A 24,680-nucleotide genomic window follows, 5' to 3' on the forward strand; every position below is an offset into this window, starting at 1 on the left:
AAACTGAATGCTGTGCTGTCTCTTGATGGCACATTTTTAGTGTTTCCAGTGGTTCATTTTTGATGTTGCCTAAACTATGTTGGTTACATTAGGGACTATGTTAGTGATGGCATGCTGACATTTGAAATGTAATTTTTTTCTCGCCCCTAACCATGGTTTGTGGGTTTATTCTGGATAAGTTTAGCACCATCTTTTGATTGACAACTTACCCTAATATAACTAAGGGTGAAGATCCTTGCTGGTGCCTGGGTGGAACAGAGGGAAGAACAAGTTCTATTTGATCCTTAAGTGTAATCTTGGAGGATGAGATTCTTACAGCCAAGGCTTAGAGGTGAGTCATAAACTCAGGCAGACACACACGGCACACAACTCATCAGCTCTGAATTTTATAAACTTAACGATGAGTCCCGGGAGTGTTAGGCTGAGCCTTGATAAAGATTTTCTGAGTGTTCCAGACATTTTTTTCCCGTCTTCTTGGTTCAATAAAACTCAAATCATGTTTTGCTCCAAGCGTTTGTTCTCTTAATCTTGAAACCCTCCTGCCCCTTTTAAGTAAAATTGAATTTATACATTTCTCATTCATTTACACCTCAGTCCTGAAAATGTTCTGAAAAAACAGTCCTACCAAAACAAAACAAAACAAAACAAAAAAAAACCAAACAAAAGAACCTCTTTGAGTACTGCTACTTCCATTACATGAGAGGTTTTCCAGATGCAATGTCTTGGAATATATGGAAAATTCTTCCATATAAATAATGTGTTTCAGTTCTCTGACCTCCGTCCTCAAATGGGGGTGTTTCTGAGGGTGGCGTTCAGATCAGCAAACTGGGTGGGGTGTGTGGGAGGGGTGCGTCAGATGCACCTTGCAACTTCTTGGGAGGGTGGTGGTGGTAGAAGTTAATCGCCAGGGATGTTATGCAATTACTAAAAATCCACAAAGTCACTACACAGATTGTGATATTAAGTCACAATTCTATTGTTTGTGTGATAGTGTACCATTCACACATTTTCCACCAAGATTGAAAAGACAAAGAAACTCCTGGGAAAGAAGTGAGTCATCTAGATCCCGGGAGTGGCAGGAAGAAGGCGCCCCAAACGGTGTTTCAGGACGAGGAGCAAGGTCACATACATTAGAGACTCCTGGGTGTCCCCTCTTCTCCAAAGCAGCATTTCCATCCAGCTGAGCCCCTGGCCAGGCTGCAGAGTAGAAATAAATATCAGGTTCACTGCAGCATCTCAGCCACAGGCAAACATCTCTAGATAATGTTTTAAGTGGGCCTCTTTGTCTGGAAAAAGTGTCCCAGGATGAGACTTTTGATGATTTACTTAGGTAGCTCCAGCAGTTTCCACAGCTCTAGGCGGGGATTAGTTATATCCTGCCACCAGCTAGCAGGGGGAAGCAGGGGGAAACCTCCCGCCGTTCCTCCTTTGGTCTCAGCTGGACATTGCCTTGAAGTTCCAGCACATGGAGACAGCCAGTTAATGAGCAGCGGCCGCCCTGCTCTGGGGACAGAGGGCATGCATGCTCCCCAGGATGAGTGGGTCTAGACTATTTCTGCAGGAAATCAGAGGATTAGGTGGGTGAGATTTTGTTACTCCTCTTGACTGAGAAGCTAAGATGATTTATTGCAAATGAAGAGGAGGAAAAAACAGAATACTGTCCAGGGAGGACGTATGCTTTTAGTTTTAAGATAGAAAAATGGAGATGCAGAGAGGGTTGAAGGAATTACTCAGAGGAAGGGAAAATTGCCACATGAGTAAGAACTTAGCTCAGGCTGGCATAGAATTTTCTCATCCATGGAAATGCATTGGATCAAAGGTCAGGCTAAGGTGTCAAAAGCCTGTCTTTCGGTTTCACTGCTACCCAGATAACTCGACAACTTGCTAAGTGATGGTTCCCAAGCAGAGGGCTTGCTTTGATGGGCCAGTGAATGTTTTAACAGCTGGCTCTCGGGGGGGGGGGGGGGGGGGGGGAGCCTGCTGGATGCGATTTTCCAGTTTCCTTGGTGTAAATATTCCCACCGTAGCCTAGTTCAGACTGTCAACGTGAAGTCACCGAATGTGGATTTGGGAAGTGAAGCCCATGATTTGCCGGTCTGACTTAACTCCTTCACATTATTACTGCCCTTCCAGAAAAGCTGGCAGACGCCTCTCAAATTAGTGTGCCAAAGGCCTGGAAAAAAATCCGATACTCACAAAAATCTCAATTTAATAGAACAGGTTCAGCCCTTGTAATCCAACCAAATAAACTCTTTCTTTGTTAGTGGGGAAATAAACTTCCGTGTACTGTACTGAATAATCACAAACAGGGAAATAATGGAGACTGACCGAGTGAGCTTTGGCTGAAAGTCAGTATTAATGTGTCCTCATATTAAGTGCCTTCTTGGTGAGCTCAGAGAGCCTGGTAATAGTTTTAGAATTGATCTAATCATCCCACTGTCCCTTGGAGGTATGTGGTCATTAGGCTAATTTGAATTATAATCATACCCATTTTGTATCTGTGAATCTAAATGAGATAAGACATGTAAAGTGCTCTGTGCATACAATAGGTGCACAACAGTGTTGTTCTCACCTTTCTAGTGTATTAAGATTGTGATTTTTAAGGGTCATTCTCAAAAACGGAATCCAGTAATCACATCTGTTAGACACCTTCTAGGTCACGATGACACCTTTGCTGATGGATCTAGTTAATTGCATGTGCGTCTCTTCGATACAGGAAGATTTTCTTGTTCTAGGATTTGCTCTGTCAGAGAGGCACCCAATTGCCCGTTCAGGCTGGACATAACTAGCTAAAGTGAATATTATCATTCTGTATTAGCCGCAGCAGACAGAAGCAAACAACAGGACTGGATACAGGAGCAAGAAACACCCCGGTCCACAGACTGCCGGGGAACAGGGCAGAGTTTCTGGGGGGGGTGGACAGCGGAAACGCAGGGCCTGGAGCGTCAGTAAATAGATGTAGTAACTGACGGTCACTGAGGAAACTTCCTGCCTCTTCTCCCCTAGACTTACTACATGGCTCCATGTCCTCTGCCCTCAATAATCCAGACAGCCACAGCGTGCACTGTTTGGGTCCATTTCTTAGCTGGAGAAGGGAATTGGATGCTACCCTCAATGGGAACGTGAGCTGCCAAATGCAAGGACTGCAGCCGGGTCGCCTGAGAACGCCTGCCTGCCTGCCTGCCTGCCCAGAGGCAGGGAGAAGACGGCAAGGTGTCATCTCCACGACTCAGCTCGGAAGCCTCTTAACTGTGCACTTAATAAATGAAGCCTTGGCAGACACACCTTGAATTATTAATGAAGTTATTCAGCTTTGGTTGTTTCCTTCTTTGGGGGGGAAAGGTTATTCACTCAAATGCCTTTGATTAGACTATACAATACATCACAATTGGGCCTATTTTATGTGCAACTTTATGGTGATAATAGTTCTGTCTCATTTAGAAGCAAATCAGACGTTATGAACTTCGTGATTTATTAATGTATTGATTTCTATAAATGTCAGTGCATCTCACATCCCGGCAGAGACCCCGAGAACAATCAGTGCAGGGCCAATAAAATTGTAAAATGAAACCATCATAAAAAGGAAAAGACTGCCTGTTAAGAAGCCCTGCTGCCTCTCTCAATTGTTTCAGGATCCAGATCATTGCCATGAAGGCACCCCGCCCCCCCCCCCCCCCAGCCCCGGAAACACAGCCTGCACGAGGCTGTCTGGGGAAGCTCTGTTCTGCGTGTCTATTTGGTGTGGACTGAAATAAAAGACAGGAGGTGAAGCGTTGCTGGAGCCTGTGCCCTGGCTCCGTATCCTGGAGAAAGCAGGTTAAGGGGGCTCCTCTCCATCATTTTCCCCACTACAACCCACCACCTCCCTGCTGACTCTTCAGGGCAGAGCCCAGGTACCCTAGCTGGCACTGAAGGGTCTATCCTGAGGACCCAGTTTACCTTTCCAGAACACTTCCCCACAACTGTAGGTCATGGGTCTTTTGCAATAGCTGCAGAATCTTCTGGTATGTAGATCCCTACTGCTGCCAGAGCAATGTGGATCAGCTGACCCCAATCCCAGCCACCCATTAAACCTGGATAAGAGCCATCTCCTCCGGGAGCTCTCATAGACCACCACACAGAGAGCTGTCTCTCTGTTCCAACTCCCAAAGCACGAAGCACTTATCGTCTCTAACGATCACCCGGTAGGAATCAGATTCTACCTCTGGGTATTGCAGGAGTGGGGTGGGGAGGAGTAGCGATAGGAAGACTGTGTCTTGTCCCTATTTTTGTTCTGTTTTTTCGTATCCCACTCCCGCCAGGATGTCTGGTGTTTGCTTTGCACATAATAGGTGCATACTAAGTGCTCATTGTTTGCTAAAAGTGAGAAAAGCCATTAGGAACTAAATGGGAATGACATTAAGAGTCCCAAGCCAGCAGCCAAGAGAATATCTGGAAAGCATTTGGCCAATTTAGTGGCAAATTCCATCATTTGTTAGTTTAGTTCAGAAATCACAGTCTGGCAGTCCACAGTTACCTTATTTCTTTTAAATGTGAATTTTGCCAACATTTATTTCACCATAAAATAATGGCTTTGGGGCTTCTCTTTAGAAGTCTAAAGTCATGGCTGCGCAGGCCTGCACTGTCACATAGTTACAGAGAAAGTGTGCTGTAGTAAACCGCAGACCCTACTGCTCCCTATTGCCTCTCCAACGCTGAGACCAAGGGAGGGTTGTTGTTCATCATCATTCATTTACATTGCCTGCCTGAGCCCGTGACCCCTGTTGAACAGCCCTTCTCCCCTACCCCATACCATGTTTTTTCCAAGTGACTTTTGTGTGTTTTATGATAATCTGGAAACACAACCGAATTTCATTTGGGGGGTTTCAAGCAACAAGGATGAAAAAGGGTGCCCTGTGATGAGAAAGGACCTTTGTATCTATTCAGGCTGTGTCCTTAGGTGAAGCTTCTATGCACATAAATCCAGACTGGGGTTGACTTACAGGTGCTGGCTCAGGACATTTTGGCCTTCTGTTTTACAGAGCACTTTTCACATTGTTTAGCTACTATGAAATATGTGTTCTATCATTCCCATTGTATAGAGGAGAAAACAGGTTCAGAGAGGAAAGAGAAAATATTATTCCCGTTTTTATTAGGAGAAACGGAATCAGAGATGTTATATGTTCCTGAGGTCACAAGGGCGGTAAGCAGAGAGCAAAGACTCATCTCATCATCTGATTGTACAGGTACTTTCTGGCATAAGGGACCGTCCTGTGTCGCTCTCCTGGACCCCTCTTAGGTCTTTGTGGTTGTTTCTCTGTCTCAGCAAGTAGGAGGCCACATTCCTCTACCCAGGCTTCCCACACTTTCTGGACTTGGGAATTTGCAGAGCCCCATCTGTGACAGGAGGAGAGACACCAAGTCGCTTCAGGGGTCCCCTCTCCACATCCTCCCCTGCCTCAAGCTCTCTGCCATTCATTTAGCATTTCCAATTTTGTTTCCCTTTTCTGAGCATGAGAGCAGCCTTCACTCTGGGTGGCCAGCTGTGGGAGTCACGGAGCATATGAGTCATGGAGAGGGGCTTTTAACCTGCCCTCTAACTTCACAGACACGGCTCCTGCTGGCCCAAGAGGAAACGGCTCATCCAAGGTCACACACTGGGCTCCTGGCAGAGCAGGATTAAACTCAGGTCAGTCCTGGCAATTCACTGTTCTTTTCACAGCACTATTCACTCGTTCAGCAAATGATTACTGAGTGCCTGCCAGCTGCCAGCCACTCTTCCCGGCACTGGGAGTGAAGCTGCGGACAAAAGGTGGCGAAAGAGCGGTGAGCACGGGTAGTGACGGGCACTGTGAATGAGAACAAAGCAGCGCTACAGGACCAGAGACAAACGGGTCATCAGGGGCACTGTTTTATACACGCTGGTCAGGAAAGTCGGCAGCATCAGCAAGTGTGGAATGCTGGTGAGCTTGCCAGTAAAAATACTCAGACCTGAATCCCAGCTCTGCAGTTGAACAGCTGATGAGCTGAGCAAGTTACTTCCATCCTTCAAGCCTCACTATTAAAATGGGCACAGAAGCACCCATCTCTGAGTCTCTTAGGATCCCAGGAACCACTGCATAGAAAGCGCCTGGCTTGCCGAAGACACTCAGTAAAGTCCCCTCCTCACTTGGTCGGGGGTGGGGTTCAGCCTCCTAATGGATGTCTTTGCTTGGCTACAAGTGGGGTGCCACCTACAAAGAGCCCTTATAACACTCCATTGGCCAGGGTGGCCACCTGGAAGACTTCTGTAGTTTAAGAAGATGAACGACCCAGGACTAATTAGCTGAGTTAGTTGGTCAATGCACTCGTGGGTCATGGGGCCCTGAAGCTATTTAATCTGAGAAGTGGGTGGCAACTGCTAAGCTTGGAGCGATGCTTTGATGGAATTTTCCAGACCAGTGCCCTGGCTTGAAATTCCCAGCCCTTCTGAGAGAAGCAGTATCTCTCATCATGAGGCACAAGTCTCAGAGTGGCTGACTGTAAGGCTTAGGTTGGATCGTAGAAGTCTTTGAAAATGAAATGTCAAAAACAAGAAACCCAAACAGCTTCCACTCATGCCTTCTCTGTGAAGCCGTCCCGGACCTCCCAGCCTGCATCTCAAGTCCTGAAGTGTTCTGTCTATAAGGGTCACTTCTATGGGATTAGGGGTGGGGACATTGGGGGAGGAGGCACACTTTCCTTTTCACCTTATAAATAGCCTTTGTTACTGTGTGAAATATTTTTTATGCTGTATACATGGATTGCTTTTATAACTGTAATGTTTTGGTTCAGAACATTACATTTTGAGTAGGATGATGGAGAGCAGATGCCTTTTGTTTCCTTGTGAAGCTGGTCCTGATTAAGTCTGGTCTAGTGCGACTGGTGGTCAGTTGTTGTGTTTGTTGTGATGTTGCTTTTGTGGAATCACACCTTTTTTTTCAAACAAAACATGATATTGTGGTGATCATGAGTGCTCGTCTCGAACTATTTCTGGTTCTCCTTCCAGGCACACATCTGGATGCTCTTTTGGATCCTTTGATGTTAAGTGTGATCACGTGACTGGCGTTGGCCAATCAAATGGGAACAGGAGTGACTGTGTCCCGGGGTGGAGGTAGATATTAGGTGAATAATTTCCGAATTACAATTGAACAAAGTGCTAGAGGGGGAAAGGTACGGGATGCCGTGGGGACTGAAACAGTAAGAACCCAGCCATAAATGCAGGGCTTCTCTGTGGCGATCCAGAAGGACGAGAATGGATGACCAGGTGGCGCAAGTAAGGACAGAGGGAGGGAACAGCCTCTCCAAGGACTCTGCAGTGGGATAAGGGGGGCCTGCCCTGGGAAATGAGAGAAAGTGCCCTGGTGTGTCTGAAGGCTGGGATGAGGTGAATAAGGGACTGAAGAGTGCAAGGCAAGCACGGACCATATTGTGCTGGGACTTGGGGTCCATGTCACAGTTTAAGGAATGGCAAGTAGCAAAGCAAGTACAGGACAGAGGGTTTTATTTTTGTGAGGAGCCAGTGGAGAGTTATGAATTACAATATTAACCACCCAGTGAGGGCTGATGTTAATCCTAAGCGAAGTGAGACGTCCTCGGCCCCTCCCTACTTGCTGGGACTTCGTGCAGAACGGCCTTGCAGCCATCAGTTCTCTGATGGCTTTGCATCCTTCCTCTCCTGTCTGGCTTATTGCAATAGAGAGCCTCTGTTAATCAAACCGGCCTGAGACCTTAGACTTGGTCCCAGCTGTCTGCAAGTGAGGCAAAGGGAGGAAACTCTGCTTCTCTCTACCCGTTAATAAAACCTACAATTTGAGATATTTGAAGTTTCAGCTGGAATGCCAAGGGGCCTGGTAATTCCTATTTAGAATGCCAAAGGCTGACTCAGGCTTGGCTAGAGACCTGACTCCATGGCATGGAGAACACTATAAAGTTGGAGAAAATCTCCTAGGGCTGTAAGACTTTTGCTAGCTCATCAGTAACTTCCTTCTTTATTCTTGTTTTAGTTAGCCCATGACCCTGCAGGGGGGAACAGGTCCTGGTAGTTGTAATTAAAAGGGAGAGATTTGATATGCAAAGCAGCTATGATGATCATTGAAGCAAAGTCTAGGAAGGGAGGAAGCCATGGGACCAGGATTAAGGATGTGGGTAACCCTGTATGCATTTCAGATTATTTCTCAGAAATATTGCTTGATGTCGAAAAACGCAGGTTTTGTAAAACAGGTAATATCTATCTATCTATCTATCTCTAGGATAGCATACATATACACTTTAGCAGTGGGTATCTGTGCAGGTTGGGGTTTGGACAACTGTTATTATACTATATTTTCTAAACTTTCTGCAATGAGTAAGTACAAATTTCTAATAAGAAGAAATCCAAAAAGGATGTTTTAAAGTTGACTTAAAGAACAAACGTGGTGAACCTGAGAAGCCCTGGTCCTGGGGCTTGGTGGAGCCCAGAGATCAGGGCTGACACGGTACCCCCTCTTTGCGGAGGGGCCTGGGAAGCCAGGCGGTTGAGGATGGAGTGCCCCTGGCTTGGAGATCTTTATGTAGCCTTGGCAACACGTTACATTTATCAATCTCAGCTTCAACACAGGGAAATGGTGGGAACAATCTCTACCTTTTAGGGCTCTTGTGAGATTTCAGTGAGTTAATGAATGAGGGTGCAACTGGTGGGGAGGACAGGCTCAGTGGGTGCTGAACAGTTCCTGATAACTCTTCCCTGACCCGTGAAGAAAAAAGACACAGCTGGCTAGAGGCAGTGGTTTGGACAGGATGCCCTCCGGTCTGGAGGAGGCATTTTGCAGACATCAGGGGATGGGAGTGAGGAGGTAGGAGGTGTTCCATTCATCAGGACAGTAGCTGACATTTCAGAGGTATTTCCTAGGTACCAGATCACCATCTAGTGCTTCACGTACCTTGTCTCACGTAACCCTCCCCAAACCCCGTGAACTCCACACTGCCACCCTTTTAAAGACAGAGCACCTGAGACTCAGGGAGGTAAGGTAATCTTCCCAAGGCCAAACGGTTAGTAAATCACAGACTTGAGACTCAAATCCAGGCCTGCTGGGTGCCGAGACCCATGTTTTTAACTGCTGTGTTGTGTCGCCTGGATTTTATAACCACCTAGGACTGGGTGAAAATTCCAGCTTTGCCACTTGGATATGACCTAACCCATGTCTCATGGGGGCCAGATGTGACAAGGCATGTAACAGACCTGTGCCAGGCACACAGCAGTGCTTGCCATGCGGTGGCTCCCTTGCTCCAACATCTGGGTCCCCAGGAGGACATCCCCACAGCTTTCTGGTCTTCTGAGGAAGTTTCTCAAAGCTACGCTGCTGAAAAAGCAATTTTTTGCTGTAGCTGTGTGGATAGATTTTTAATATTTAATTAGGGAGACCTTCTGCTTGGAGAGAGGGCAGGACTTGTTATTAAATCCCTGCTGCTTGGTCTCCCTCACTTGCCTGTGGGATTATTCATTCATTTCCAGTCACACAATTTAATATTGCAACAGCTAATGGGGAGATGTTGATAATTTGTAAAACTGGTTGGTCCCGAGGCCACTGGAGAAGCTCCACGCCTGGGCCTGACGTGGGGGCTCAAGCAGACTCTCCCGGGAGCTTCCTGTTCATCATCCGCAAACATTCGTGAGTGCCTTCTGAGGTGCCATGTTGGGAGCCAAGGGGATGGGGAAGATGCTCACTGCACAGCTGCATCCTTAAGGAGCCAGGACGCTAGGATACCTGAATGCATTAAAGGGCTTTTGTGGTAGAATTTGTACCTGAGATTTGTCTTAATCAGGTACCTTAAGACACACAGACATGAAAATGACAGTCATGAAGGAAGAAATTTATTTATTTAGAGATCCCTAGAAACAGGAGGCATGGCATACCAATGCGGGCCACACCGGGAGGCACCAGGGTCAGTCAGGAGGCAGAGATGGATGAGAAGGGAGAGTGGTTCAGAGCCTTTGCTGGGGTTTTTGTGGGAAGGAGTGGGTAGGGCAGGATAAGTATGCTGAGTAAACTTAGGATCGGAAAGTGTGAGAACCTGTGGCAGCCTCTGGGCTGCAGGGGTGGTCCCTAGCTGTCTGGTACCTGGCCCCGAGGTGATTTAGGGCAGAGGGAAGATTGGCTTGGTGTGTGAGAGTTAGATAAAGGAGATGGGTGGGGTCTGGGCTCTGGATTGGGTGGCCTGCATACAAAGGCACACCTCCAGGGTAGTCATTTGCCATCTCTAGGAATTAGCTAGTTCGGGGGTGGGGGTGGGGGGTGGTTAGTCTGTCCAGGATGAAGGCTCCAAATGCCAGAGCATCAAGAATGCAGAAAATATGAAAATATAGTTAGTGGAGTTTGATTTTTGCAGTTAGATAGACGTGGGTTAAAATGCCTACTTTGACATTTCCTGGCTGGGGCATTGGGCATGAACATCCCTAGGACTCAATTCTACATCTCAGTGTCTCCCCCAAGGACCACTGCAAAGCTGCAGCCTTCAGCCTGTAGGCTCAGCCCTACCAATGGAATCTCTCCATGAAAAGGGCAGCACAGGGGTGGGGGAGTGGGAGTTATGAACTACTGAGTGTAAGACAGACTACAAGGATGTATTGTACAACACGGGGAATACAGCCAATATTTTGTAATAACTGTAAATGGAGTATAACCTTTAAAAATTGTATGAAAGAAATAGTTGCCCCAAACCAGAAACTCACCCAAGTATCCATCAACAGTAAAACAAACAACAAATTGTTAGCGTAGTCACACAATGAAATGCTCTACAGTGATGTGACTAAGTTGATTATAGCAGCACCCAACAATATGGATGAATACAGAGCCCCAAACCAAGTAAAATTAATCTATTCTGTTAGAAGTCAGGATAGTGGTTATCCCCGGGGAGCGGTGACTGGAGTGGAGCAAAAAGGGGGCTGCTGGGATGCTGTAATGGTCTTTCCCATGCAGAAAAAAATCTGCATGTGAGTTACATGGGTTCTGGTGCATATTTCAGTTAATTTTTTTTTTTTTTTTTTTGGTTTGCTTTTTAAGTAGACACAGAGGAAAGACCGGCTAAGAGAGTGTTGCAACTGGATGAGAGACAATACTAACTTTGAGGGAGACCCACGAGAAGCAGATGTTGAATCTCTCTGGCAGAGAGAATCCACCGGACTTGCTGATGTGGTGGACAGGGCTGTGAGGGAAAAGGATGCAGAGGTGACAAGGAAGATTCTCCAGGCTGGAGCAGTTGTGTGAGTGGTGGCACTGTGTTGTGCAGTGGGGAAGGCTGGGAGAGAGCTGTCACATTTCTTTCTGTGCCCCTGACCCCAGCAAGGGGCTGTTACAGAGGTTGGATGTGGTTAATGCCGACTTATCTTTGGCTATTATAAGTCAATAACCTAATGATTAGTGCTGGGAGAACAGTGAGTTACCACACTGTGTTCTACACATTTCATCTTCTTAGGATAGTTCAGAGCTATTTGCTCTCCAAATTCAACAACTTTCTGTGGAAGGGTTCATGGATGTTTGTCAAATGGACAGAAGATGACTATTCTCCTTACAGTTACAGTGCCAGCTTATGTGCATAGGCACATATATGTAACAGTTCCATGTGTTCCTCATGATTCTAGATGTTGAGAAAAGGACATTTAAAGAGAGCTTCTCAGTGCAAGTTGCTATGTTCAGTACATTTCATACCTTGCATCATATATTCCTTAAATAACCTCATGAGGATTACTTTATAAATAACTCATTTTCTGGGTCATTAGGGCTTGGTTATTAGTCATCAAGTGACAAAGTTAGAATTTGAATTATGTTTATTTTTGATGTTGCCACGTTGCTTCTGTCTGATCAGAGATGAGGGTCTGGGGATCATGAGGACATCTCCCCATCAGCTTCCATGATGACAGGAGGGAGCCCTGATGCTCAGAAAGTGCTTGGAGATCTCCAGATAAGAGCAGTTCTCGGGTTCTGTTGTGCCCTTCTTAAGAAAACATTTACCCATGATGTCTCTTTATAGAATAATAAAGATGAACCATCTGTGATTCATTGGGGAACATATCTGAGGCTTATTAAAAATATATGAATTTTTACTTAAAGACGGGATGGCCGTGTTATTCAAAATTGTAAGCCAAAATGTATTATATATTATTTATTTTTAATAGACATCTTTCTTACAGATTACCTTTCTAATTATTTCTGAAAAAGTGGGCAGCAGCAAGGCGAGGTTTCCAATTAAAATTGTCCTGAAGATAAATTGAGGTCTCTGGCTGAGAGCACTTCAGCCTTTTCCCCATCTGGGAGCAGGAGCATCTGTCAGCCTGGAGGGGCAGGGCTGGGATTCTCACTTGTGCTCGATCTGCCCCCAAGAGTTTGAGGTTCTCCTCGGAGTGGGGCTGGGGTGCTTCCAGCCGTGATTCCTGCAAAGGCACCATCCAAGAGTCACGTGGGTGAAGGCGAACCATCAGGACAGACTACCTCCTGCCTGCCTCTTGCTGCCTCTCTCCTACCAGCCACCTGCCCTTTCTAAGGCCCCCACGCTTTCTGCTTGCTAACCTGTCCCCCAAGCAAAAAGCACAGCGTGCCTGCGGCAGCTGTGATGACAGCTCATGTAATGTGGTGACAGGAGAATGTGTGGGTCTTTCAAACGCTTTATGTAATGGTAAAAATCTCAGCATTGATAGTTGATTGAAGCTCATTCATGTCGATTCAAATCAGATTCAAATCAGGTCGTGTTGACTGAGGCTTCTGAGGTCAGATGCTTGCATCTGTAAAGCTCCGTAAGTGGAGAGCACTGGATGCTGGCCCCCAGCGAGTGTGACTTGAATTCCACACCGGTCACACACTAGTTATGTTGCTTCTGCAATTAGGTCACCTGCCCGAAGGCATTTCCTTGAATGTCAAGGACACTCATTTCTTCGCAAGTGTTAGGTGGGTCCCCAGGACCTGGCACACTGTAGGTGAGCAGCAGATGTGGCTCGTTTCCTTTCCTCTCCTGCCTATTCCTGTGTGAAGAGGTGGCGTGGTGAACTGAGCTCTGGGTCTAACCTGCCTGGGAGTCAATCTGGCACCATCGTTAAGGGACAACACATGGCAGGTCTGGCTCGACCCCTCGGGGGCCAGCACAGGGCAAAGGACACTGAACCACAGCCCTCCACCCGGGTTCAGTGTTCTTTGCTGGGCTGGGCATTTCCAGTCCCTGGGTTTCAATTCCTTCTGCAGTAGAAAGAGGAGGGAGGGCAGCCAGGGTGCTGCGTTTCTACTTTTCTGGCCTTAGACAGTTCTCTCTATATTTTTAGTTTATTAATCAATTATGAATCTAGTCTCCAGAAACTTCTCTAAAGTCACCTTAAACCTATGCTATTTTCAATTTATATTAATTTCCTCTTGAGACACCAAGTTTCATTAAGTTGATTGGTTTTGGCTAAGTCAAATTTCTTTCAACCCATCCTAGTTTACCTCTTTTAATCTAATTTTAGTATGTTTAGGATTGGCTCAGCCTTTTTATTTATTTTTTAACCTATAAGCATGTCCGTGCTCTCCATATTCAGATTTTAAGGAAGAGAAGATTTATACAAAAGAAGTTTAATGAATTCTTACTATGTAATGATATGATAAGTGCTTTCACATTTGTTAATCTCCTTTTATCTTCCCGGCAATCATGGAAGGTGATACTGGTATTCCCAGTTTGCCATTGATTAAGCTAAGGCTCAGAAAGCTTAAGTGACTCTCCCAGGGTCCCACAGAGAGTAAGCGCTTGCACTGGGATCTGGAGCTGGCTCGCTCTGTGATGTAATGTTGCTTACACAATGTTGCAACAGAACTTTGCAATGTTGTAATGTTGCGCCCAGCTTCCTTCTGTCTTCCTTTTCCTCTTTACACATTGGAGAGATGGAAATTATTACTCCTGGACTTGCTCAGCATTGATTCTTTGCTTCTCCAGGCGTGGAGGATTTTTTTTTTTTTTAAAGCCTCATGTCTTGTCTGAAAAAGCTTGGATTGGAGACTCTAAGGCAGGGGTCCTCCAGAGCTCGCATCTAGCAGCCTGCTTCTTTTCTGTTGCACTTGGCCTCTGTGGGATCTTAGGATAAAGCCGTGACTGCTGCAGATTAATGCAGACCTGGCTGAATAATAGCCCATACATTTAATACCATGCATGTTTAATTGCATCTGGCCAATGAGTGCGTTTCATGTTTGGGGATCTTTACTTAGGTGGTTCTTGGGGAAAACTGAGGGCATGTATATCAAGCAATTTTTGAATTATGTCTCTATTAGCATCTGCGAATGTCTCCCCAGGGAAGCCAGGAAAGCTCTATTAGCCGAGCAGTTTAAAACAGGATTGGAGGAAGCAGAGGGGGAGTATCCCATAGGGAACAATAATTACAAGCAGCACTTCCATGTAAACAGGTCTTAATGTGCTTTCTATATTGAATTCCTGAGAGTGAGACTCTGGGGTGGTATCTCAGCGCCTCCTCCAGGGCCGCACCCTAAACTGCTGGGAACTCAGGCGCGCCCCCCCCCCCCCCACCGGCTCCCTGGGCACCAGAAGCCTCTCAGACCATGGCAATGCTGAGCTGTAGGCAACATGACAATGGCGTTGTTATGTGACCTTGAGGAAGTCACCTTGGGCAAGTCACTTCCTCTGTTTGGGCCCTTGTAGAATATTTATAAAGTATTAACACTAAGCCAAATGCTTTCATACAATTTATTTCAATTAAGTCTCCCAATATCCTGCAAAATGGGCTATATTACCCCATTTTACAGATTAGGAGTTAAGTACCTTGCCCAAAGTTGTTAGCAAATGACAGAGCTGGGATTTAAATTATGGCCTCTGACTCCAACTTGAGGGTTATTTCCATGGCATCAGATCATTTCTGTGCTCTTTAGGGTGTTGTCAGGCTAAATAGTCTATAAAATATACCTTTTTTTGTACCAGAAACTTGGTGATCTTACCCTGGCTTTTCCAACACCCTGTCAACTTATTTATACTCTAGCAGCCACAGGAAAAGATATATCGCTCGTTGGTTCTGTGTTTTATTTATGGCTGCTGCTGGTTCCAGTGTTCTAGGGGTTATGGCTCAGGCCCAGTGTACCCATAAAGCATCCTAACTGATGGTGGGTTGTCATAGTGATAGTGCCATAGAGAAATGCTGTGGTCCTGGCTGGATCACATCCCGTCTGTCTACCTTGAAAGCACATTCATGGGTCTTCTTACATAAAGTAGAATCATGAGATCGTTGCAACTTCAAGGTTGAATAGACCTTAGTTATCATCCAGTGGTTTTCAAATTCACGTAAAGGCAAGGAATTCTTTAATCAAAGGAAATTTTTTCGGCAGCTAAGTATGTAAAATAGATGAAAGCAATCAGATGCTGGGGTTAAAGTGAGAGATCAGAAGAATATTGTTTTCCTTCTTCAAATCCCATATGGTGGTCCTTCAAAAGATTTTGCAATTCACCATTCAGAAACCAGTGATGTAATTCAACCTGTTTGTTTTGAAGTTGGCTAGGGTGAGCCCAGTGAGGGACACTGATGTGCATGAGGGATGGGGCTGAGGCTGGAGTCCAAGTCTACTGTCATGCCACCTGGGGCTCTTTTCTCAGTCATGTAGAGATGGCAATGAGAATGCCCCAGGATGGGGCTGGAAGGATTCTGGGACCTTTGCTATAAATAGGGATGGTCACTAATTTGTGCATTAATCCATTCATTCATCAGCTTTTACTGAGAATCTATTTGTCAAGTAGTAGAACTTGCTCTATTCTTGGAATATTCTCTGAAGTATCAGGGGCTTACCCCAGGGCAGGCCAGAGTGGGAATAGCAAGCTTCTGTCCATATTTAGGATGTATATTAGGAAGGGAGTAGAGAGGTTTGGAGAAGGAGCCAGGTTTGTGGAAGGCCCACAGGAGAAGAGCGAGAACTAATTCTGTGTATGGTATGGGATGGATGTGCAGTCTTTGCTGGAGAAGTCAGAAGCCTTTGTCTTGGGCCACCAAATGCATTTCAAGGTATGAGAGGAAGCTTTGGAGATAAATCCCTGGGTACATCATTCATTCAGCACTTCCTGAGCATCTGCTATGTGTTGGGCACTGTGCTGGGCAGAAGGGATGTATGGTGAGCAGGGCGGACATAACCACTGCCTTCATGAGTTAGCTCTTTCCAAGTCTCCCTTTTGTGGGATAAAGAGATCTGCTCACTCATTTAACAAGTGTTTGTTCTTAGTGCCACAACTGACTATCTTCTTCACATTGGTTCCCTCAGGAGGTATAGCTTAGAGTGACTCCTGAGGGGACAGGTCACCCCAACCATCTTCTCGCTAGTTTTTAAAATAAGCAAATGTGAAAGCAGCTAACAGTCTAAAACCAATATACCATTGTCCCTCAGTGTCCACGGGGAGATTGGTTCCAGGCCACCCCTCCTCCAGCAGATACCCAAATCCACAGATGGTCAAGTCCCTTGTATAGTAAGATGGAACAGTATTTGCATGTAACCTACGCACCTTCTCCTCTATACTTTAAATCGTCTCTAGATTGCTTATAATACCAAATACAATGTAAGTGCTATGCAAATATTTGCTCAAGTGTGGCAGATTCAGCTTTTGCTTTTGGGAACTTTCTAGAATTTTTTTCAAATATTTTCTGTCTGCAATTGATTTCTGCACATGTGGAACCCCCAGATATGGAGGGCCATCTGTACTATGTTAGTATCACAATTAAAAAAAAAAAAAAGAGTTTACTCGAGTTCTTCACACACAAATTTCACTGACAAAATGATTGCCTAAGCAGGGAACCATTTTTCAAAAGTGGTTCAAGATCAGTCCGGGTGCAGAAGGAATGGGAACATAGGCCAGATAAATTTTGATGGAAATGGATTAAAAGCAGGGAGGTCAGAGAGACAATGAATGGAGAGATCAGCCCAGGTGGGTGTCACATAGAAAGGTCTGAGTAGCAGGAGAGAGCTCTGGGGCCCTGGGGCCGGACAGAGAGAAGACCAGGGGCACAGAGAGGGAAGGTGAAGGTAGAGAGGAGGAATCTATGGGCAGATTTGACTTTTTAACCTTTGAATGTTGCCTTGAGGGAAGTAAAGGAACACTACTGCAGTGCTTACTTACTTCAAGGGCATTGGATCAATGAAGCACTGTGTTGAATACACTAAACAAGTGACTGTGTTGGTGACACTGAACTCTTTATTTTGGAAAACCTCAAATGCCCAGCCTGAGAGATGCCTAACGGGGTAACTGGATAGACTGTTTTTTGTTTTGTTTTGTTTGGTTTTGTTTTTTTACAGCCAGGTTTGTGGACACTGGAGACAAAGGCTGGGTTCCTCCCTGGGGCTGGTTTTGCCTGGGGGCAATGGTGTTGTGGCCACAGTGCAAATGCAGGAAGGCTCGCTGTGACTTTCCTTTGCAGTGTAGAATCTCTAGAGATTGAAGCCCGAAGAGCAGTTGGTAAACTGTTAATTAGCTAAGCTGACTCCTCAAGGCTTGTGATTACAGGATGTTAAGTTACTGGACACCCGAGTGAACCACAGAGAATCAAGTGATCGCCTCGAAAGTGGCTAAATCTCCTTCCGGTCACTGCCCCCTCCCCTCCCTCCCTTTCTCGCTCCCTCTCACCTCCTCATCTTTCCTTCCTGCCACTGCTGACCATGTCTCTCTCCCCTCCCCTCTTCTCTTCTACCTCTCATCTTCCTATCTTGCTTCTCCTCTTCTTCTTTCTTTGCAGTTGAAAATATTATGGATTTTTTAAGTAGGTTAATTTTATTCCTTAAATAGAATTTATATTCCCTTTTCTTATTATAAAAATCAGGATGGTGTTCCTTCTGTGTCAGTACCCAGGAATCTGCATCGTTATCTTTAGCTTCTGAGCACTGGTGTCACACCAGTGTCATAGGGATATGAGTGGCATTGGGACGTCCGGGCAAGCTACAGGCACTTCCACTTTATCTGTATTGGAAGGGATTGTTTTCAAAAGGGATAATTCGTGTATTTATTACTTGTGTAATTACTGTGTACATTAATAGGAAAACATGTTTTTACAAATCAAGTGGGTTGAACATTTTATGTTTCTCTTGCTTTGAAGAACCTCAAAGCCAGTCACATGCAGTTGCTTTGATTTGTATGTGGACTTGCTCAGAATCTATGATCTTGGATAGAAAATGAAATTTTTAGAAGTTTATCATGCTGGCTATGGCAGTTTGCAAAATACTAGCAATTCTATACCAGCAAATCTTGTGTGTCTTTGCACTGGGTTTGGGGAGATTTTTCTCAGCTGCAGAATGGGTGTGGGGAGAAGGTGGGCAGGTGGCAGAGTGGGACCTGCAGTCAGTGTCGTTTTGTTGGTCAGGCTGGGGGTCTTCAGGCTGTGGCAGAATTAGAGAGTGGCTGCTTAAGCCTGGGCACCCCTAGATAGTCATCGGAGATCTAAATACTGGGAAGGCTTCTGACCATAGGATGCATTGTCCTGATTAGGCGGGAGGAGGTCCTGGCTGTCCTTTTGCTGGTCATACAAGTAGACAAGTTCTAGAGAAAGAACTGGGCGCTGACCCAGAGCAGGAGATGGGGTTGTGCTCATGGGGAATGAGAGGCCTGAGGAAGCCCCTCCCCTTGACCTTGAAAGAGGCATTTCTGGGAACATCATATAAACCTTGAAAATGTAAAAATGATAGTATAATGAACAGACTTGGTAGGTAGAGAGAAAGATGGGAGAAGTAGAGGAAGTAAAAATGCCCTTGTCTTTTAATATTTCAGAGAAGGTGGGCAATAGATACTCCTTGAAGCCAGCATTTAAGTAATCAAGGATTAAGTGTGCCATTTAAAGTATACCTACATCTACGTTGGGAGTGAGAACAACTAACCAAACCTGGAGACAGAAAGAGGGGAAGGAAACAACAAGGATATATCACATAGCACAGGGAATTACAGCCATTATCTTGTAATAACATTTAATGGAGTATAATCTGTAAAAATACCGAATCACTATGCTGGACACCTGAAACTAATATAATACTGTAAATCAACTATACTTCAATAAAAAAAAAAAAAGAAAGAGGAAAAAGAGAGAAGAGAGGTATGAGGTTAAGACTGCAGAAGAGTAATCGACTTCAGCTTTTTTGGTCTATTCAGTGGTAGGAGGATATATGAACCCTGGAGAGATGCGTGCGCGCGCACACACGCATACAGACTTATCAACAAGACTGTGCTCCTTTTAAAGGCTGTAGGGGAGAATCCTTTCCTTGCCCCTCCCAGCTGCTGGCGGCTTCCAGCATTCCCTGACTTGTAGCCACATCACTTCAATCTCTGCCTCCATCTTCACATCGCCTTCTCCTCTTCTGTCTGTGTCTAATCTCTGTCTGCCTCTCTTTTGTGATACTTAGGGTGGCATATAGGACCCACCCAGACAATTCAGGACAATCGTCTCAAGACCCTTAACTTAATCGTACCTGAAAAGGACCTTTTTCCTTGTAGGGTGGCATTTATAGTTTCCAGGGATTAGGACCTGACATCCTTGGGTGCCCATAATTCAGTCCATCACACCCTAACTTTATTAGTTATCAGTTATCAGTACTTTACCAAAAGGAATAGTACAAATATTTGATGAGTAGAAATGGTGACATTCCCAATGTCCAGGCACAGTGTAAGTGCAAGTTTCACTGGATTTGGACAATGAAAAATGCTCGGTAGTGGCTCTAAGAAGGCTTGAATTGAGTCCTGAAATCGTTACTTCTGAGTCATGTGGCCTTGAAGTCAAAGCTGCAGAGCCTCAGTTTAAAAAAAAAAAAGACAAAATTATAAAATTAGTTCAATAATAACCATATAGGCTCTTAATATCTCACAGGATTTCTCTGTTGTCCAAGATAAACACTATATGGACAGTGGTTTCTTAAGCTAGAAAGTACCAAACAGTTCTTAAGTCCATAAGAAACGATTAAAGCTGGATATGTGTGGGCAGTTGGCTCTGTATGAACCATATTTCAAATCTTCCATTAAGTGGGTCCATCAAATCTCCAGAGTAATACTACATGTTTCATATAATTTAGAATGCATAAAAAATGGACTTTCTAAAGACCCCATAAACACACCTCGATTCTCATGGTTTCCCCAAGATTTTGCCAGTGTTATTATTGCTATTATTTTCATCTGTGGTTCTTGTGTAGCCTGTGACATTCCTGGTTTCATGAACAAGCTATGGTCAAAGACAGCAAGACAACAACAACAACAACAACAACAAAACCCAAAACACCCCAAAACAAAACAAAAAAACTATGTCTAGACAGATATAAGATATGGCAGCAAGAGAACCTACTTTGAGAAACACTGATGTGGGCCTCACTGCTTCATCAGTGCTTTGAGCTGGAATAGTCAATTAGCTTCTAATAGTCTAATGGCAGAGCCAGTAGACATGATGCTTTGGGAAAAGAGGGCTCTCACCTGGTGAGGGTGAAGTTGCATAAGCCTGGCCCAGCAAGCAGTGAGGAGAGAGACAGAGAATTAACTGTGGCATTGGTCTCTGAACCTTCTGGGGGGGCACTTCTTGCCTGTCACCACCCCCCAACATTCCTGCCTTGATCTTCTTTCTGCAGCCCCCGCTGTCCTCACTTTGGTGGAAGTGACCATGAGCTTGATTGACTAGCTGGCCCTGGTAGTGAAGGCTGGGCATGCATGGTGACACAGCATATAGGGGAACAGTCATCCCAGTGTTCCTAGTCTGGAAGTTTCACTGGCAACTTCCAAATCCAAAGAGAAGGCTTATACTGCCCAATAGGCCTGATGGACTTTAAACCAAATACATAAAGCATGGGTTTTGTCTTTCTTCCCTGATGAGTAGCATATTCCTTTGATTGGCATGACCTAGAGCTGAGAAGAATTAAACATTTATGAAGTACCTGCTATGAGATAGATAATAAGCTTGGTACTTCCCCATGTGCCACTTCATTTAATCCTTACAAAATATGCAGCATTACTCCTACTGTTTTGGGTTGAATTGTGTCATCCAAAAAGATATGTTGACGTCGTAATCCCTGGTTCCTGCAAATGTGACTTCATTTGGAAATAGAGTCTTTGCAGATGCAGTCAAGTTAAGATGAGGTCATTAAGGTGGGTTCTAATACAATATGACTGGTGTTCTTACAAGAAGAGGAAAATACCATGTGAAAACAGAGACATAGGGAGAAGTTGGAGACAGAGACTGGAGTGATGTTGTCACAAACCAAGGAAGACCTGGGTCTACCAGAAACTGGAAGAGGCAAACAAGGATTCTCTCCTAGAGGCCTGGGGAGGAAGCATGGCCCTGCCAACACCTTGCTTTTGGTCTTCTTGCCTCCAAAACTTTGAGAGAATATATTGCCGTTGTTTTGAGCCTCCCAATTGAAAGTAATTTGTTACAGCAGCCTTAGGAAATTAATAATCATTCTCATTTTTCTATTTTTACAAATGAGGAAAGTGAAACCTAGAGAAGAAGAGAGACTTGCCCAAGGTCACACAACTGATGAATGGCACATCCAGGATTGGAATCCAGCTCTTTTGACTCTGGGCCCAATATCTATACTATTTCAGAATTACTACTGAAAAATAAAATAAGAACAAGACCAATGGCCTAAGAAATACTGATGGGTTCTTTAGAGATGGTCCACTGCTCTCTTTAAATTGAATTCATAATACTGGTCCCAGTGTATTTAGTAGGAGGTCATTTTCCCCCCTTAATGCTAAGTGGATGAACAGAGTTTCCCATATCACATACACATTAAAAGTGGTGTTTTGGGCCACATGGTGATGGTGCTAGCATAGGAGCCTACGTGTAGTATAGACTTAATGACAGACCAAAGACTCCATCTGGAGCTGGCTTACTTGTTGAGCTACTAGGTGTCCAGGACAGAGAAGGAAATTTTAGAGACAAATACCTGCTCATTGCTATTGCTGTATCTTTGGAAATTTTATGTAACTTCTCTAAAACTGTCTTCTTCCTTATGTAAAAGGAACAATAATATCTACTTTTCAGGGTTATTAAAATTTTTCCCTTAGAGTGTTATTTTGAGGGTTACATTAGCTCATGTATACAAATGCACCTGACATTATTCCTGGGACATTGTAGATGCTGAACAAATGTTAATCCCTCCCTTTACCTGGGTTCCTGGAGGCAGTATTAAACATATGTTCTCAGTATTTCAACTTAATCCCCTCATTACTATAACATTAGGTGAATGACTGATATCTTCTGTGGTAATAAAGTCAAAAGCTGCACTTGAGAAGTTAAAGCAGGGGAAGGAAGATGGTTACCTTTGAATATGGAAAGGAAGAATATTTCTACTGTAACATTAACCTTATAAGGAAGTAAGAAACTCTTGCATTAATTTGTAATCTTGGTGGGGTGTCTATTCTGAAGCTCTGAACAGGGATGAAACACATTCTCTGGGGATCTGGTGGAGAACAGAGACTTTACTCAATTGTTACGACTGGCAAGCTGAATTTGGAGTTTTAGAAGAGCACATATAAGGGGCTGAGTAGCTGGGAAGAATCTCTATGGCATACAGAACTATTCTTCCCAATTGTTATATTTCAGGTGGATTTTAAGAAAGAAAGTTTTATGAATGTGTTTCAGCTTTCAAAATCTCAGGGAAACATGATCATAGACTTGCAGAATCATAGATTCACTAAATTTTAGCTAAAGCTTAAAAAGCTCTTACATAGGGCTCACATATACAACAGATAAAGTGGAGCTGGTTTTATAGAAGCAAGAAACAAGGGCTTAGAGTCTGCTTTACCACCCTCCCCTGTGCCTCCCCCCCCCCCCAAAGAAAACCCAAAGCAAAGATATCTTTGGATTACTCTAGAATTTCACAAAGCAGAGATTGAAATTCATCAATACTCTCATAGAAAACTGAGATTCAGATAAAATAATGATTTGACCAAGGTTAAACAGAGACAGATTATTGAGAGAACCCAGGTCTCTTAACTCTTGGTGCAGAACTCATCCAACTACATCATTCTGTCCTTCAGTCTCTGGTCTACCTCAGCTTCAATTGGTTCTTTAGCTAGTCCTTTGTATTTCATTATTATGTGAAACCTCTCAGAAGAGGAATTCTGTCTACATTCTGCAGTTATGGAAGAATATACATCGAATATGCGTTGTATATACATTGACTATACCTTGTTGGAGGCTGGTCTTATTTAATGCATTGCTCATCAAAATTGGAATCTCTCCAGGAACCTAATGTTATAGGAATTATAGAAAAACTATGTTCTAACCGACAACATAACGCCATTTGCAGCAACATGGATGCTCCTGGAGAATGTCATTCTAAGTGAAGTAAGCCAGAAAGAGAAAGAAAAATACCATATGAGATTGCTCATATGTGGAATCTAAAAAAACCCCAAACAAACAAAGCATAAATACAAAACAGAAATAGACTCACAGACATAGAATATAAACTTGTGGTTGCCAAGGGGGCAGGGGGTGGGAAGAGATAGACTGGGATTTCAAAATTGTAGAATAGATAAACAAGATTATACTGTATAGCACAGGGAAATATATACAAGATCTTATGGTAGCTCACAGAGAAAAAAATGTGACAATGAATATATACATGTTCATGTAAAACTGAAAAATTGTGCTCTACACTGGAATTTGACACAACATTGTAAAATGATTATAAATCAATTTTAAAAGGTTAAAAAAAACTACGTTCTATTTGGAACACAATCTCATGAGGAGAAAGAAAATAGTCTTCGTTTCTTGAGGTCCTTTAACTTTGGGCACCAAACCACTAACTTCGTAGTAATAAACAGTGTGGTTAACCCAAATTTTTAACTGCAGTCTTACTAAGGAATGGAGCTACACTCATGGCTGATGATGAGGCTTTAGAGTAAGGGTTCTTATGAGGGTTGAGGGTTAAGGATTGGGGAAAGGAACTGACATTTATTTGTCTTCTAATTGCTAGGCACTGTGATTAGCATTTTATAAAGTCTTTTACCACCATAATCTTCCCAACTACTTAAAATTAATCAACACAATGAATTTTAAAAGTCATTGGCTTCTACCAACAATAGTTATCAGACAACTTGAGGGAGGATTTTCTCGTATTCTGCTAGTCTCACATAGCTAGTAATCTACCAAGACTCAAATGCATATAGGATGGGAAGAGAAGATCCTAATTGCCTCCTGCTCCCCCACCACTCTCCAGGCGCCACGTTTCAGCACCACGGACAGCGCATCACTCCGGCGCTTTGAGGAAGGCGGGGATCAAATACAGCTCTGATTCAGCCCGGCTTTTTCAAATCTCTCGGGTCTCCGCTACTTTCCACGCATTTTCTAAACTACTCTCACAACAATCAAAGCTGAAAAACACATTCATGTAAACCGAGGGTTCGCTTACCGTCTGACAAGTCAATCAGCCCGAGGTAGTGCAAAAGTTTCAGAGAGGAGCACACAACCACCACTATTCCCAGGGTTTGAAGCCCCTCGGACTCGCCCTCCGCCCACATCCTCACGGAACACTGGCGCACCAGCAAGACGCCAAGCGGGCATTTAAAGCTCGAAAACCAGGCTTCCGAGCCTCCCTTCCCGCTGTTCTAAGTGCACTGTTTATTTCCACTCTTCCTCACAGTCCCTCCCTCCCTCCCTCCCTCCCTTGCACTCCTCCCTACTCCCTCCACCTTTCTCCTCCTCCTAGCTGGCAACCTCTACATTGTTTCATAGTAGT

At 44.4% G+C, this 24,680-nt stretch overlaps 1 protein-coding gene across 6 annotated transcripts in view; it reads right to left on the reverse strand.

Moving 5' to 3' along the window:
- The window catches only part of KCNIP1 (potassium voltage-gated channel interacting protein 1), a 317,413-nt gene that overhangs the window by 16,432 nt on the left and 276,301 nt on the right, over positions 1–24,680 (reverse strand). For 2 of the 6 annotated variants that reach the window (XM_032465116.1, XM_032465114.1), the window contains exon 1: positions 2,670–2,675. The exons of the other annotated variants lie outside the window; for them this stretch is intronic. The gene's annotated coding sequence lies outside the window, so the exon portion shown is untranslated. Of the gene's footprint in view, positions 1–2,669; positions 2,676–24,680 lie in introns of those variants that run through there. 6 annotated transcript variants of the gene reach the window in all.

This window comes from Camelus ferus, chromosome 22 (genome assembly GCF_009834535.1).
Source record: "Camelus ferus isolate YT-003-E chromosome 22, BCGSAC_Cfer_1.0, whole genome shotgun sequence".
NCBI lineage: Eukaryota > Metazoa > Chordata > Mammalia > Artiodactyla > Camelidae > Camelus > Camelus ferus.